Below are 15,361 nucleotides of genomic sequence, written 5' to 3' on the forward strand. Positions count from 1 at the left end.
CTACTGGAGACAGGCTGGTTACACTGGAACAGGAAGTGAGGCTGGCTCTAAAGCATCAAGTCCCGCCCCCAGCGACCCATTTCCTTCAGGAAGAGAGGATCTACTTCTAAAGCTTCCACCAGGAGCACCACCAGCGGAGGATTGAGTGTTCCTGCGTGTGAGCTTATGGCCGTTTCGCATTCAAACCACAGAAACGCACACTTGCCTTTGTATAACATCATGGCCCTCTTCATCAACTGCAAACACAGTTCCCTTCTTCATGGCTGAACAAAAGTTCGTTTTGCATATATACACATCTTCTTCCTCATCCATCTGTTTATGGACATCTAGGGTGACTCCTTGAGGTGACCCTTGCATTTCTATGGCTCTAATATCTCCATCAACCATGATTTGTTTTTCTTCTTTCCCCTCGAAACACTGTTTGCCTCATTCCATTCTCCAATCTCTTCTAGCCAAAAGATGATTTTTTTAAGGAAAGGACCAAAAGACAAGGCAGAAAAGGAAAGACAAAGAAAGAGGAGAAGTGGGACACTTTCCTGCACTTTGTATTCTTTTCAAGGAAGAAAACTTCGCAGCTCACAAGTAGGGCACTTCTTTGTCTCTTGCTTTGTCCCTCTCTTCTTTTCCTTTGTATCCAAAGTACAAAAGCCACCTTGTATGGATGCTGGAGAACAAGAGAAAGGATAGTCACACCCCTGCAAGATATAGAAGGGAAAATGGAGCTTTGGCACAGGCATAGCATGTGCTGGCAGTGCCCTGAGTCAGAAACTGTGGGGAGCTTTAGGCATGGACGTCATTGCTTTGGTACTTGAGACTCAAGGATTCCTCAGCTCTGACAAGACAGCCAGTAACTAATGTGCAAGGCCAGATTGGAACAAAGGGACAGCAAGTCTTATCTGCTATTTTGTCTTTCAGATTTCTTCCTGCAGGAGTTCCAGTGTTCACAGAGTCAAGCTGCACAGTATCCTGTGTGCATAAAAACATCATCTAGTGCAGTGGTTCTTGGTGCCGTGTCCCTTTAATACAGTTCCTTATGTTGTGGTGACCTCCGGCCATAAAGTCATTGCTATTTTATAACTGTAACTTTGCTACAGTTACAAATCATAATCCAGGATATCTGATTTGTTACCCATAAGGGTCACAACACATAGGTCGAGAACCCTAGATTTAGAGTACACACATTCTTTCTTATTTGATGTCAGAATCCCTTTAGATTAGAGCAAGCTAGAGACTGACTCCACCTTGTTAAAGACAGCACTCTTCTACCCTAAACATTTCAGCATCTTTAAAAGTACGGCAAGCATAAATGTCCTAGGTACTCCTTCAATGCATTCTCATGACCATTCTACCGAGGGCAATTTGAGTAGGCATTACAAACATCAATTGGAGACTTCTATAGAAAAGACATGAAACACTCTGAATTCGGTGGGACTGTGTAGGTTGCCGTCAAATCCACAAAGGATGGCAGTGTCTCAAGGTTGCTATCAAGGCCCAATTGCTTGCTGTGCACCATGGGAGATTCCTGGAGAGCCCCCTTCTTGCACTATTTATTTATTTATTTTTAACTAACATAGTTCTAATTTTTGATTCTAGCTTTCACCATTTTTCTGCTCAGATTATCCACTTTAAACAGGCATCCCACTGGCATCCCTTTGTTCTCCCAGAGACTGTGGGTGCTGAGAGACCTTCCACAGCATGTGCTACTTGGCTCACCTTGGTGCAGAGTTGATTCTGCCTTATACAACTTGAAAGGCCCTTTATGTGGGTGTTGGTTTCTTAAATGCGGAGTGGTCCATCTTATTATCACTTCTGGTTTGTTTTTAAATTGAGTGTTTTGCTAACACACCTACTAGGTCCATCCAAAGAATATCTTTTTCCTCCCCTAAAACAATTAAGAAAAGCTGTATCGATCCTGCAGGGGAAAAGGGATGGAGAGGGCTCATGATGTGATTCGGTATCTGAGAGTTGTTATCTGTTTTAGTCTTGTCCTTGGGCCTACAAGGCACAATATTGACCTACCAGCCATCATGGTAGTCTTGTGACAGGCCACTTCAGGAAGGTCAAACACAACAGATTCGTTGGTGCAATAATATGCTGATATAAATATTTGATATTGAAGGAAGCACTAGGTTAAACCTCAGAACCACGGTTTATAGTTTGAGGTTCCCTGTCACCCTTACAACATGTTGCTATTACTACACAGATTAACTCCTCGGGGTGTGGCTTGAGAAATGTTAGCTTGGGTGAAGGGGATTTCTTCAGTTTAATTAGCTGAATTTTAATTTAGAAATTCAGCTGCACATCAGCTATACTAGGGCGTCTTTTTTTCTTTTAAGGCACCAGTGTGCTTCTATGATACCACTTATTGTGGTATACAATGCTAGCCTGCCCGTTGCTCACTTTGAAATACATTTACCACAAGCTCTCCTTGGAAGCAGTCATGAATCAATGTGGACTATCAGAAGAACCCTGGGACAGCGGTATACCCTCAGGACTTCTCCCGGGCAATGGCCATAATGCTGCTCATCTTGCAAGCTGTCGAAGAGGAAAAGAAATGTTGATAAGTCATGCCATTTTATTTCACAAACATAACTGGATAGTTACATAGAGCTGAAGATTGTCAAAATATTCCAAATATGTTTTAAAACTGTGTACGTACTTAGCTTTGGGAGGCCAACATCTTAAAATGTTCACTAAGTATGCAGGTTATCTTCTTGTAGTTTCTTAAACCCTGGTTTGTGGTTTTCTGGTCAGGAATTTATATTTCCTTGTAACCCATCTTTATTCCTGCATTGTCACATCCTAGAAATAAGAACGCTTCCTTAGGGAATCAGAAGCATATTGTAATAACCTTTCTTCATGACCATGCCTGGTTTAGTTTGGATACGGTTCAGGAAAAAGAAGAGGGTGGGAAAAAAACACTTGTGCACTTAAAAAAAAAAAAGCTTTTTTCAACAAGATTCCTTTGGGGAATACACTGTGGTTTTATTTCCATTTTTCATTTTCATTTTTATTACGGTTTATGTTTCTCAAATAGTCACTGTGTGGCTTAATATAGAAAACAAGTTTATGAGAATTTAACATTTATTTGACAGCTGGATAACAAAAAGAAATAAAGGGGACTATTTATGTTCTTAGAGAGGATGCATAATGTAAGCTAATGTTTACATGCCTCTAAGGAGGCACCGGCATTAATATAGAGCTGAACGCGAAGTCAGGGGGAAGATGACTTCAGTTAGAACAGCCAAAGTAGAGGACTAACAAAAGCTGAAGAGATAATTCAACAAGTTCTGCACGGAATAAATTCACTATGGTAAGAAGACTGTTCAGTTTGAGAACATTCCTACATGTTCAAAATAACTCATCATATCATTTTGTATAATGGATGAGCTTCAGTGGTCATGGTTTCATAATTTGTAAAGCCTAACAAAAAAAGCCTAACCTTCTAGTTAGAGTTTTTATTTTTATACTTCTTTTCTAGAATGCTGTGGCATATTAAATTACATTGGGTTGGACATTTTAAATTCCAAGAGATACTTCTCCCAAAGACACTCAAATAAGGAGGCAGAAAGGACAGAGTCACGGGTTTCCAGCAGCCATTAAGTTGGAGGGCTTGTGTGTGATTACAGAATGGCTCGTGACTCCTAATTACTGAAAATGTAGGGTTTCATCAGTTGGAGGTTTAGGTCCCAGGCTCCTGTTTCATAGAAACCCCAATAAAAGTGATAGACAAGTTCTAACTCTACTCTCCTGGCAATATTAACAGATGTAATTCTTGGAAGGGAAACCCTGAATCTGAATTGGGGAGCATTTTCATTGGTGAACGTGAAATAAGAAATAGTTCTTATTTCCCAGGTCCTGAGGGTCAAACATATGGATGCTGCTTGAGACTTGATGCTGGTACATGCCTCAGTGATGGCTCAGGAAGCAATGGCCCAGGAGGGGCATGGGACTCTCTTGCTAGTGGGTTGTGATGATGGCTGTTGTAGAGACATGGGGTATTTTATGGACCTTGGGAAGGGTACAGGTGTTATTTCAAGAGATGGAGGAGATGTTCTCCCAGAAGAGAGAGAGAGAGAGAGAGAGAGAGAGAGAGAGAGAGAGAGAGAGAGAGAGAGAGGCACAGGAATGACTGGATTGGAGTAGCTGCTACAGTCATGTTTTTTAGTTTCTCTGGCTAGGTATCAACTCCAAAACAGTGAAGGAAGAAAAACAAACACAATCAACAACAACCAAATAAGTTTGTCCATGGATTCTGTGGATAGGTCATAGTGAAGGAGTGGGGTTTTTTGTTTGTTTGTTTGATTGTTTGGTGAAGTCTGGATTTCATTTAGAAGATTAAATGGTCAGAGTCTAGAATCAACTGGATGCTTGCCCACCTAAATGTATGGTAGTTAATGCTGGAGCTTAAGGGGTAATTCAAGGGGTGTTCTGGGAACTAAATGTTCATGCTCCCAAGTTAAACCCAACCTTCAAAATCAAGGCATGTGCAAGTAGGGATATAGAGGAGAATTGAATGAAAAGATTCTTAGAAAAAGGAGCCCTGTACCCTTGCTTCCTATGACAGGACAAAACAAGAAGATGACTGCATGTAAGATGAAAATAGCATGCTCAGTAGACCCCAACCCAAGGAGTACTCTGACATCAGCCATTAGTGCCGAACTGTGAGAAAGGGATGCGTACTGTTCAAGCTGCTCTTGTTTATGAAGTTCTACCACAACAGCCTTCGCTGGCAGACATTTACTGACTGGAATCCCTCTCTCTGAGTTCCCAGGGTCAGAGGATAAAGAAAGAATGAGCTTTGTGACCTGTGACCTGACCTGTGACCCGCGACCTGCACAGGTACATAGGTTTCATATGCAGAGGTGTGTGTATGTCAGGGATTTGGGATGGGGAAGACCCTGAGATGGTCTTTGGCTTAGAGGTCTAAAAAACAAATAAGCTTTTTTTCAGATGGCACTGGGCCCCACTAATTATATAACTAAGAAAGAGAGGGGGAATGAGGGAGGGAGAGGGGGAGGGGGAACGGGAAGGAGAGAAGTACCCAGAAGCTACATTGGCTTTTCCTTCTTTTTAACCCTATCTAGGAAGCCGGGCAACATCACTTATAGTACACTGAAATTTGTTAGAAGTGTGTGCTTGGGGTGTTCCATATTCAGAGGGAAGAGAATAGACTGAGCTGCTTGATGGAAGGATGGCAAGGCTCTGGGAGAATATGTGGGAACATAAATATTGCTATGGCCATTTTTGGAAAATACAATCTGCCACACATGCTCTGTATGTATTTCTGCAGGTGGCACCTACTGGGTTAGTTTTTATTTTGTTTCTTGTGTAATAGAGTTTTAAAATTAAAGCTAGAGACTGAGACACCAAGATAGAACCGATGCAGCATTGCACAGCTAGATCTCAGCATACACAACTTTCTCTCCACCACTTGAGTGGCTACAACTACTTCCAAGGTGGGAGATGGTGACACGAAGACCAGGCATTGGGAGGACATTGTTGGGAAGAACATCTCTCTCATTCTAGTTTACCCGAAGCTTAGCAACAAGACACCTCTGGGACCCTCTCAGAGGCTCTTGAGTCACTGTTCTCAGAGTCGGGATGCTCAGAAGCTCAGAGCCTAACATGTTTGAAGAGGGTGATGGCAGCAGACTGAAGAAATTCTGCAGAAGGAATGTGGCTTAGGGGCAGAACACTTGGGTTCAACCCTTAAAACTGTGAAATATAAAATGCTATCTTTAATTTTTATGAAAAATCTTATTTTACTAAAATATATCGTTTATTAACTTATTTTTCTATTGTTATGATTGCAGTCACTAGGAGTATTGGTATCTTTTTCAAAAAAATAAAAAATAAAATTATCCACAGATCAAACATGGCAGGGGACTCTGTGGCTTACCAAATCTATTTAGTAGACCTTAGCACATCAGTTACAGATAAATTTCTCCAAGACCAATCTGAACACCCCTGAAGCCTTTCAGAGAGAGGGAGGCATTCTAACAGGCCCAGGGCAACCTCAGAGGAATGGCCCATTCTTAAGAGTCCAGGGGAAGCTCCCAGGAGAGAAGAAAGGAGGGGATGAAGAGCTGCTTTTTCCACTCAGACTGAGATGAGCACATTACATATCAACTCCAGGCAGGCTAGAGCGCTTCTAGTTCCAGAATTCAAAGGGCAGAGAGATATTTCCCATAATGACCAGGGACCTTGAGGGAGCGAGTCAGTATGAATTGGTTCTGCATCTGGCTCATAGTATTCTAGAAAAATAAAGAACCAAGATCCAGGAACTAAAACTGATGCTGGATGATTAAGAGCTGTAGAAAGTCTCCCAACCAAAAGAAGCCCAGGACCAGATGGGTTTAGTACAGAATTCTATCAGACTTTCATAGAAGACCTAATACCAATACTGTCCAAACTATTCCAAAAATAGAAACAGAAGCAACACTATCCAATTCCATCTATGAAGCCACAATTACGTTTATACCTAAACTACACAAAGGCCCAACAAAGAAAGAGAACTCAGATCAATTTCCCTTATGAATACTGATGCAAAACTACTCAATACAATTCTCACAAACTGAATTTAAGAACACATCAAAATAATCATTCATCATGATCAAGTAGACTTCATGACAGAAACACAGTGATGGTTCAATATATGGAAATCCATCAATGCAATCCACTACAGAAACAAACTCAAAGATAAAAAAAAAAACCAAAAACAAAAAACAAAACAAAAAAAACACATGATCATCTCATTAGATGCTCAGAAAGCACTTGACAAAACTCAACACCCCTTCAAGGTAAAAGTGTTGGAAAGATCAGGAATTCAAGGCCCATACCCAAACATACTAAAAAGTAATGTACAGCAAAGCAGTAGCCACCATCAAACTAAATGGAAAGAAACATGAAGCAATCCTACTAATATCAGGAATTAAACAAGGCTGTCTACTCTCTAACTATGTATTCAATATAGTACTCTAAGTCCTAGGCAGAGCAATCAGACAACAAAAGGAGGTCAAAGGGATACAAATTGGAAAGGAAGAAGTAAAAATATCACTATTTGCAGATGATAGATAGTGTACTTAAGTGACCCCAAAAATTCCACCAGAGAACTCCTAAACCCACTAAACAACTTCAGCAAAGTGGCTGGATATTAAATTAACTCAAACAAACCAGCAGCCTTCCTCTACTCAAAGGATAAACCAGCTGAGAAAGAAATTAGGGAAATGACAATAGTCACAAGTAAAATAAAATCCCTTGGTATGACTCTAACCAAGCAAGTGAAAGATCTGTATAACAAGAACTTCAAGCTTCTGAAAAAAGAAATTGAAGATCTCAGAAGATGGAAAGATCTCCCATGCTCATGGATTGGCAAGATTAATATAGTAAAGATGGCCATCTTGCCAAAAACAATCTACAGATTCAATGCAATCCCCATTAAAATCCAAGTCAATTCTTCATAGAGTTAGAAAGAGCAATTTGCAAATTCATTAGGAATAACAAAAAACCCAGGAGAATAAAAACTATTCTCAACAATAAAAGAACTTCTGAGGGAATCACCATCCCTGACCTCAAGCTGTATTACAAAGCAAAAGTAATAAAACAAAACAAAACAAAACAAAAACAACTGTATGGTATTGATACAGAGACAGACAGGTAGATCAATGGAATAAAATTGAAAACCCAGAAATGAACCCACACACCTATGGTCATTTGATCCTTGACAAAGGAGCTAAAACCATCTAGTGGAAAAAAAATAGCATTTTCAACAAATGGTGCTGGTTCAACTGGAGGTCAGCATATAGAAGAATGCAGATCAATCCATTCTTATCAAATGGAATCCATTCTTATCATTCTGTACAAAGCCCAAGTCCAAGTGGATCAAGGACCTCCATACAAAACCAGATACACTCAAACTAATAGAAGAAAAAGTGGGGAAGAACCTTGAACACATGGGCACTAGGGAAAATTTCTTGAACAGAATACCAATGGCTTATGCTCTAAGATCAAGAATTGACAAATGGGACTTCATAAAACTGCAAAGCTTCTGTAAGGCAAAGGACACTGTCATTAGGACAAAATGGCAACCAACAGATTGGAGAAAGATCTTTACCAATCTTACATCCAATAGAGGGCTCATATCCAATATATACAAAGAACTCAAGAAGTAAACTCCAGAGAATCAAATAACCCTATTAAAAAATGGGGTATGGAGCTAAACAAAGAATTCTCAACTGAGGAATATCAAATGACTGAGAAGCACATAAAGAAATGTTGAACATCTCTAGCCATCAGGGAAATGCAAATCAAAACAACCCTGAGATTCCACTTCACACAAGTCAGTATGGCTAAGATCAAAAACTCAGGAGGCAACAACAGATGTTGGCAAGGATGTGGGGTAAAAGGAACACTCCTCCATTGTTGATGGGATTACAAGCTGGTACAACTACTCTGGAAATAAGTCTGGTGGTTCCTCAGAAAATTGCACATAATACTACCTGAGGACCCAACTGTCCCACTCCTGGGCATATACCCAAAAGATGCTCCAACGTACAACAAAGACACATGCACCACCATGTTCATAGCAGCCTTATTTATAATAGCCAGAAGCTGGAAAGATCCCAGCTGTCCTTCAATAGAAGAATGAATACAGAAAATGTGGTACATCTACACTGTGGAGTACTATTCAGCTATTAAAAGCAATGACTTCATGAAATTCATAGGCAAATGGATGGAACTAGAAAATATCATCCTGAGTGAGGTAACCCAACCACAAAAAAATCACACATGGTATGTACTCACTGATAAGTGGATATAAGCCCAAAAGCTCAAATTACCCAAGATACAACCCACAGACCACATGAAGCTCAAGAAGAAGGATGATCAAAATGTGAATGCTTCAGTCCCTTCTTAGAAGGGGGAACAAAAATATTCATAGGAAGAAATGAGGAGACAAAGTTTGGAGCAGAGACTGAAGGAAAGGCCATCTAGCAACTGTCCTACCTGGGGACCTAGCCCATGTACATACAACCACCAAACCCAGACAGTATTGGTGATGCCAAGAAGTACATGCTGACAGGAGCCTGATATGGCTGTCTCCTGAGAGGCTCTGCCAGAACATGACAAATACAGAGGCAGATGCTAGCAGCCAACCATTGAACTGAAAATGGGGTCCAAATTGGAGGAGTTAGAGAAAGGATTGAAGGAGCTGAAGGGATTTGCAACCCCATAAGAACAACATTACCAACCAACCAGAGCTGTCAGGGACTAAACCACCACCCAGAGAGTACACATGAACAGACCCATGACTCCAGCTGCATATGTAGCAGAAGATAGCCTTGTTGGGCACCAATGGGAGGAGAAGTCCTTGGTCCTGCCAAGGCTCAACACCCCCTCACCCCAAGTGTAGGAGAAGGTCAGGGCGGGGAGGCGGGAAGGGGTGGGTAGATGGGTTGGGGAGCATACTCATAGAAGGAGGGGATGGTATAGGGGTTTATGGAAGGGAAACCAGGAATGGGGTTAACATTTGAAATGCAAATAAAAAATCTAATAAAAATAAGAGAGCTGCAGAATCCCTTAAAGGTTTGTCCAGCCAGTCTGCTCGGCCATAACTGGGGTATGTTTCATGTGGAAGCAGGGCTTGTAGGAGATAATTAAACCATAAAGGTGAGACCTTAAGGGTGGGTAATGAGAACATTTTAGTGAATCATGAAGTCTAAAATGAGATATGTCTACACAACCCAATATGGTCAACTCCCTGTCCTTGTTCTTCCATCGTCAGTTCTATCTGGGACCACAGGCCCAGCAGAGACCCTGCAGGATACTCATTGAAGCTCCCCGAAGGACAGACTCATTTCTAAACACTTGCCAGACCCAGAATACTGAAAGGTAATCCTAAGTACTAGTACATCTGGCTTTAACTTAGAAACTGACTAGTAAGTTTCAACACAGCTTCTGGAAATCAGGACGGAGGTCACAAGGTAGAGAGAGTGAGTGACCACAGAGAGGATCATCAAACCGCAGGAAGACGTCTAGAGAAGAATTGTTCCAGTTTTGAGCTGTGAAAGCTTTAAAGTCTTCTTACCAAAGGGGCTGGAGGATGCTATAGTCCCAGACACTCAAAGTCCTGGGATGTGCTCAAATGCTTAGTCCCCAGCAAAGGCCACTGCACATGTGTAGACAGGGAGTAGTGCAGGTCCCTGGGCACACTTGTTCGACGCCTGTCATACCTGAACATTAAAGCAGTTGAGACTCAACAAGAAATCACAAGCAACAAGTGGGCACAAAACCCAAACTGTGGGTTCTTTTATCTGGCTTCTCAGGGACTGTGCACTTCCAGGAACTATTTAAAGTCCCATCTCATCTCCCACTCATCCACCCATGCCCATCACGTGAAGTTCAGCATTTGCCTCTTTCCTACATGGGACCAGCAACTCTAGGAGGCAGTGCCAAATCTCCCACGGAGCCTGGAGTTGCAGTTAATCTACGGGTTGATTGACAGAAAACCCAGCCTCTCTCTTGCTACCCCTATACCTCAGTCAAGTAACTCCCATGCAGATGGAATTGGCTGCTTTAACATCTAATCAAGACAGGGTGGAGTGCTCTTAGCTCCAGAAGTAAAGGACACAGAAGTGTTTTCCATGACGTACGGGCTCCCTCCACGTGTGCTCAATTTAGCTCATTTGCTTCTTGAGTTCCATGACACACGCATGACTTACCAGCTAGCCCTCAGCTCACACATGACCTGGACCTCAGTCCTAAGCTCTAAGCACTTGATTTTTTTTTTTTTTTGACCAAGTCATCTGGTGCTTCTCACTCTGTTGGCAAGGATTTCCATTTGGAGATGTGACTGCTGTGGTCATCCTTCGTGATTTTCTTGGGATGCCGCATAGCATTTTAAACAGCTGCATTAGCTTGGTGAATCTCAATTTCTTCATTCACATGATTGGGATAAAAACCAGTACATTGTAAACGAATAAGTGAATAAATGTGACAGCACCTAATTAAAATTATAACACATACAATAGATGTATGTGTGGTGTTAGCGTAATCTGGTTACCAAGATAATGCAGAGATTTCTAATCCTCTTATTTTTGCCTTTATTCTTACTTATTGTCTCCGCCTCCCTTAACCCTTTCCTGGATCTCTGGTCTTCAGGTCCAGAGAGAGTAAATGTCAATATCTATCTGCCCTCTGGACTATTTTCTAGGGACAGTGTCTTCCTACTAGGTCACACAAAGGCCAGCCACTTCCTTTCAATCCCGGGTGTGCCTTCTCTGGTTTTCTCCGTTGGAGGGCTTTTCTCTCTGGCCTAACTTCTAGTGACTACAGAAACCTGTAAAATTCCAGTGCAGCCAACGCTTCTCTCTCTCCTTCCCTCGGAGCTGTCACAGAGGATAATCAGGACAGCAAAGTGTTCTGGCAGCCAAGCAAAGACTGTTTTTAAGGATAGAGAGAACAACTCTGGAAAAGGCTGCCAACATCTGAAGGAAGGTAAGCCCTAAAGTATTGATCGTTGGAGTTGGCAGTGTGGAAGTTGCTGACGAAATGGGGACGGCCGTGTGATTAGCGTGGGTTCAAACTAGAAGCCAGCAGGAAACGCTAACTTAAAATCAGACAGGTAAAGGCAGCTCATTTGCTAAGTCAGAGATAGAGAAATAAAGCGAAGTGATCACGGCTGAAAGAGTAGACTTGGAGAAGGAACTTGCCTGCAGTTATGGTTTAAGTAGGTCAGAACTGGGACTTACCACGGAGGATGGTCTTGGGGACAGAGACAACTCAACAAGTATATTTTCAGGGAAGTGAAACACTCGCACACACAAGTAAGGGGGTGGGTAATGACTTCAGTTAATTACCCAGAGGAAGCAGAACTGTCAGTTATGAATGAGGTATTAGAATTTGAAGAAAAAGAAGGCAAGAAATAGTCACACATGGCAGTCGAATAGCTAACAAGTAGGGAAATCTGATGCAATTGCTAAGCACTGCTGGTCTCCTCGTCACATTCAGTCTTGCATCTGACTTGATATCATCAGTGTATTTTCTCTAGACACGGTCATCCACGTCAGCGCAGGCGCAGAGCAAGCGAATGTTGCGTTCAGCCAATCAGGCGCACAGTTCAAAGACATCAAGGGAGGCTGGATACAAAAGCTGGAGAGTAGGAGGGGTGGGGCTGCAGGAAAAGCTAATGAAAAACCTAAAGAATCCACTATTTGATGACGGTTGCTAGACAGAGAGATTGTCAGTGTAGAGATGTGTAGGGATTGAGCTAAAGGAATAATATTCACATTTAGTCAGAAAAGTAAACAACACTGAGGTCGTGGAGCATTGCAGTTAGGGTCAGAATCAAAGAACAATATTCGTGGAAATGAGTGGTAAAGGGTGCGTGTGTGCTTGCGTGCATGTGTGTGTGTGCGTGTATGTGTCCTCAATCTATAAATCCAAGATTTGAAACCGAAGGCATTGCAAAGCATCGGATGTGGGGACAGAGACTCACCAAGAAGCTAGAGTAGAAGGCTGAGAAAGTAGGAAACATAATTATCTTTAAAGATCACGAGGGAGAACCAAGCAGACAGTAGCAGGCACGGAATGGAGGTGTGGACGAGGTCAACAATCTCAGTCAGCATGACGGGCAGATCCAGTTTAACATGTCCCCTAGGTTGATGTCAGCGAACAACATGTGAAGAGTCACTGTTTGCATTCCCCAAATTATGTTTCCATTTTAGCGAAATATGTTAGAAAGAAGCAGAGGAAGGAGGGCTTTGATTGATTTAATTCAGTGGCCATAATCTAGCTTAATCACTAATCTCAAAATGAGACCGGGGAACCTCTGGGTTTCCTTAAATGTCTTTTTTTTTCTGATTATCTGTATTTCTACAATAATACTAGGATGACGTTTGCTGCTGTTTACTCTTTTTATCCTGTGGGTGTAGCGGAGAGTTCTAGAAGCTGCATAGAAGAGAGCACGATGATTGGTGCAGAAGCAAATGCAGAAATCCATCTACTTCCCAGGCAGGAAGAAATCAGAGATGCCAGGGGCTGTAAAACAGGCCATTGTCTTTCTGTATTTTCTCTGTTTTTGTGAAAGGTATTTTTCCCATAAAATTATTATTTATGTTAACCTATAGCGGGAGAATTCTTCTAACATAAAGTAAATAAACAGTTATTCATTTGTTTTCATTTAGAATATGCTAAAGCACGAACATATATTGCCCATACAAATACAGTGCCAGCATTTAAGAGAGCACAGGTTGTTCCTGACATCAAAACCGTTTAAGAACCTCTGACTTTTGCCACTTGTTGAAGATGCGGGCGCTCACAGGGAGGGGCTGAAAGGTCAGACAGAGGAGGACACAGAGTCCTGCAGAGGCTTTTCAGACTGTGACCTGCATGTTCACCCCCCCCAGGGCAGTGGCTGGAATGTGTGTAGGAAAGTTGTCAAAGAGACCCGTTTTTTCTCGGCAGCTTTCCTAGCCTCGGGCATCGGGAAGAACATTCACTTAATAAGTAATTATTCTGAAAATTTGACCAATAAGTGAGACTCTATTAGAAAGTAGTGTATTTTTGCAATCTCCACGAAGTATCTGAAGTTTATTTCTTTCCTTTAGTATGTACACTATATATATATATATATATATATATATATATATATACACACACATATATATATACATCACTATAGAAAATTAGAGAATTCTGAAGTCTTAAAAACATGAATTTTATTTCCCAGAGAAAATGACTAGCATATACATTTTCTTTCTCTTTTAAACAAAGTTATGATTATTGTTAAAGGTATTACTTTATGCCTGCTGTAGTTCTTTTTTTTTCTTCTTTTTTCGGAGCTGGGGACCCAACCCAGGGTCTTGCGCTTGCTAGACAAGTGCTCTACCACTGAGCCAAATCCCCAATCCCCCTGCTGTAGTTCTTAACCCCTTTTAATAATTGTTTCCTGTTTTGGTAATCAGTGGTCATCATTATGTACATGGAATAAAATATTGCCTTTGAGTTATACAAATAAATGAAAACTTATGCTATTTTACATGAGCACTCATCCCACATTATTAGTTTTTACAATGAATCTTTGAGTACAACCTTCCCAAAATATTAATTTAGTTTACACACACGTTCACTGCTGCAAAAATATGTATATCACTGATTCAAAAGTGTTCATTTTATTACTGACAAAAATATAATGAAGATGTAGCTTCCTCCAAAATTGCATGTACTTTTATTATTGCTGTTATTGTTAAAATTTATTGAGAATTTAAATAAAATTCGTGTTCTCCTTTTTAACATAATTAAATGAAGTTGCATTTTGTTTGGGAAAATTATAGGTCAGGAAGATTATGGAAATGAAGACATCATTGAAGGGAAATAATGATTACAACAATATCAAAATGTACTGGAAAACAAGAAAAAATAGTATGGTTTGATAATAAAGATCGAGAAATAAAAATATCTCCTGGGAAATATAGCCTTGCATACCTGAAAGTGGTGTTTAAGTATAGACACCTTCACCAATATGCAGCGACACTAATAAATGTTCAATACGCGTTGCAAAAAAAATACCTTGGCTTCTTTCGTTTTTTCTTTTCCTTTTCTTTCTTCCCTTTTTTTTTTAACCCGAAAGAACACATTTTTTTTTCTAAAACAGCTAGTTTTGAAGAGAAAATTGGAAGAAAAGATGTATGGTGCCATCTAGTGGTTATCAATATAACTGCATACATACTGTTCTTTTTCGTTTCCATTCGCAAAAAATAAATTTCTTCAAAGATTCGAGGTAGGTAAATTATTTATTAATAAAATATTTCGTACGTACTTCTTCAGTACTAATTTAGGAAAAGTCTAATTTCAGTGCTGTTAAGGTGATTGTTAGGTCCTCAGAGATTAAGGTGGTCTGTGTAATTATCTGTAGTTAGCGTTCAAGAAATTACAGTTCCAGACATTTACATAAACAAGCATGCCAACCTGTCATACTTTTTTTTAGTAACACAATGAAACAAAAGAACAATTTGAATAAAAGCACGCTGATTGAAAATTCATATATGGGAGCAGAACCTGCCAGCCGTTATAAATTCTGAATAAAGAACACAATTGGAGAAACCTGTTCTTTGGCTTGAGGTGCGGGAGGCTTGCCGCTTGCCCTCAGCTGTTGCTAGTGTGGCCAAGTAGTTCCTGGGATGACCGCAGACTGCGTCTTTTCTCCTAGTCTCCAGGGAGGAGTTACACACTTTGACCGTCGCCACACACTGCCCATCTCCACATTGATCCTCTGTCTGCATCTGCCCCATCAAACAAAACCAAAGGTCCTACATTCACACGGGAGAAAATCTACAAAGCAGCCCTTCGGTTTCAGTGAACA

At 40.9% G+C, this 15,361-nt stretch overlaps 1 long non-coding RNA gene across 2 annotated transcripts; it reads left to right on the forward strand.

The window, feature by feature from the left end:
• Positions 1–11,245: 11,245 nt before the first annotated feature.
• LOC103691814 (uncharacterized) lies at positions 11,246–14,496 on the forward strand. 2 transcript variants are annotated; one of them, XR_015684944.1, is made up of 3 exons: positions 11,246–11,496; positions 12,889–13,087; positions 14,334–14,496. It is a non-coding gene; the product is annotated as an uncharacterized LOC103691814 (long non-coding RNA). The 2 variants fall into 2 exon arrangements; XR_015684945.1 differs by having other exon boundaries at positions 11,378–11,496; positions 12,933–13,087.
• Positions 14,497–15,361: the final 865 nt, after the last annotated feature.

Source organism: Rattus norvegicus, chromosome 3, assembly GCF_021556685.1.
Source record: "Rattus norvegicus strain SHRSP/BbbUtx chromosome 3, alternate assembly SHRSP_T2T, whole genome shotgun sequence".
NCBI lineage: Eukaryota > Metazoa > Chordata > Mammalia > Rodentia > Muridae > Rattus > Rattus norvegicus.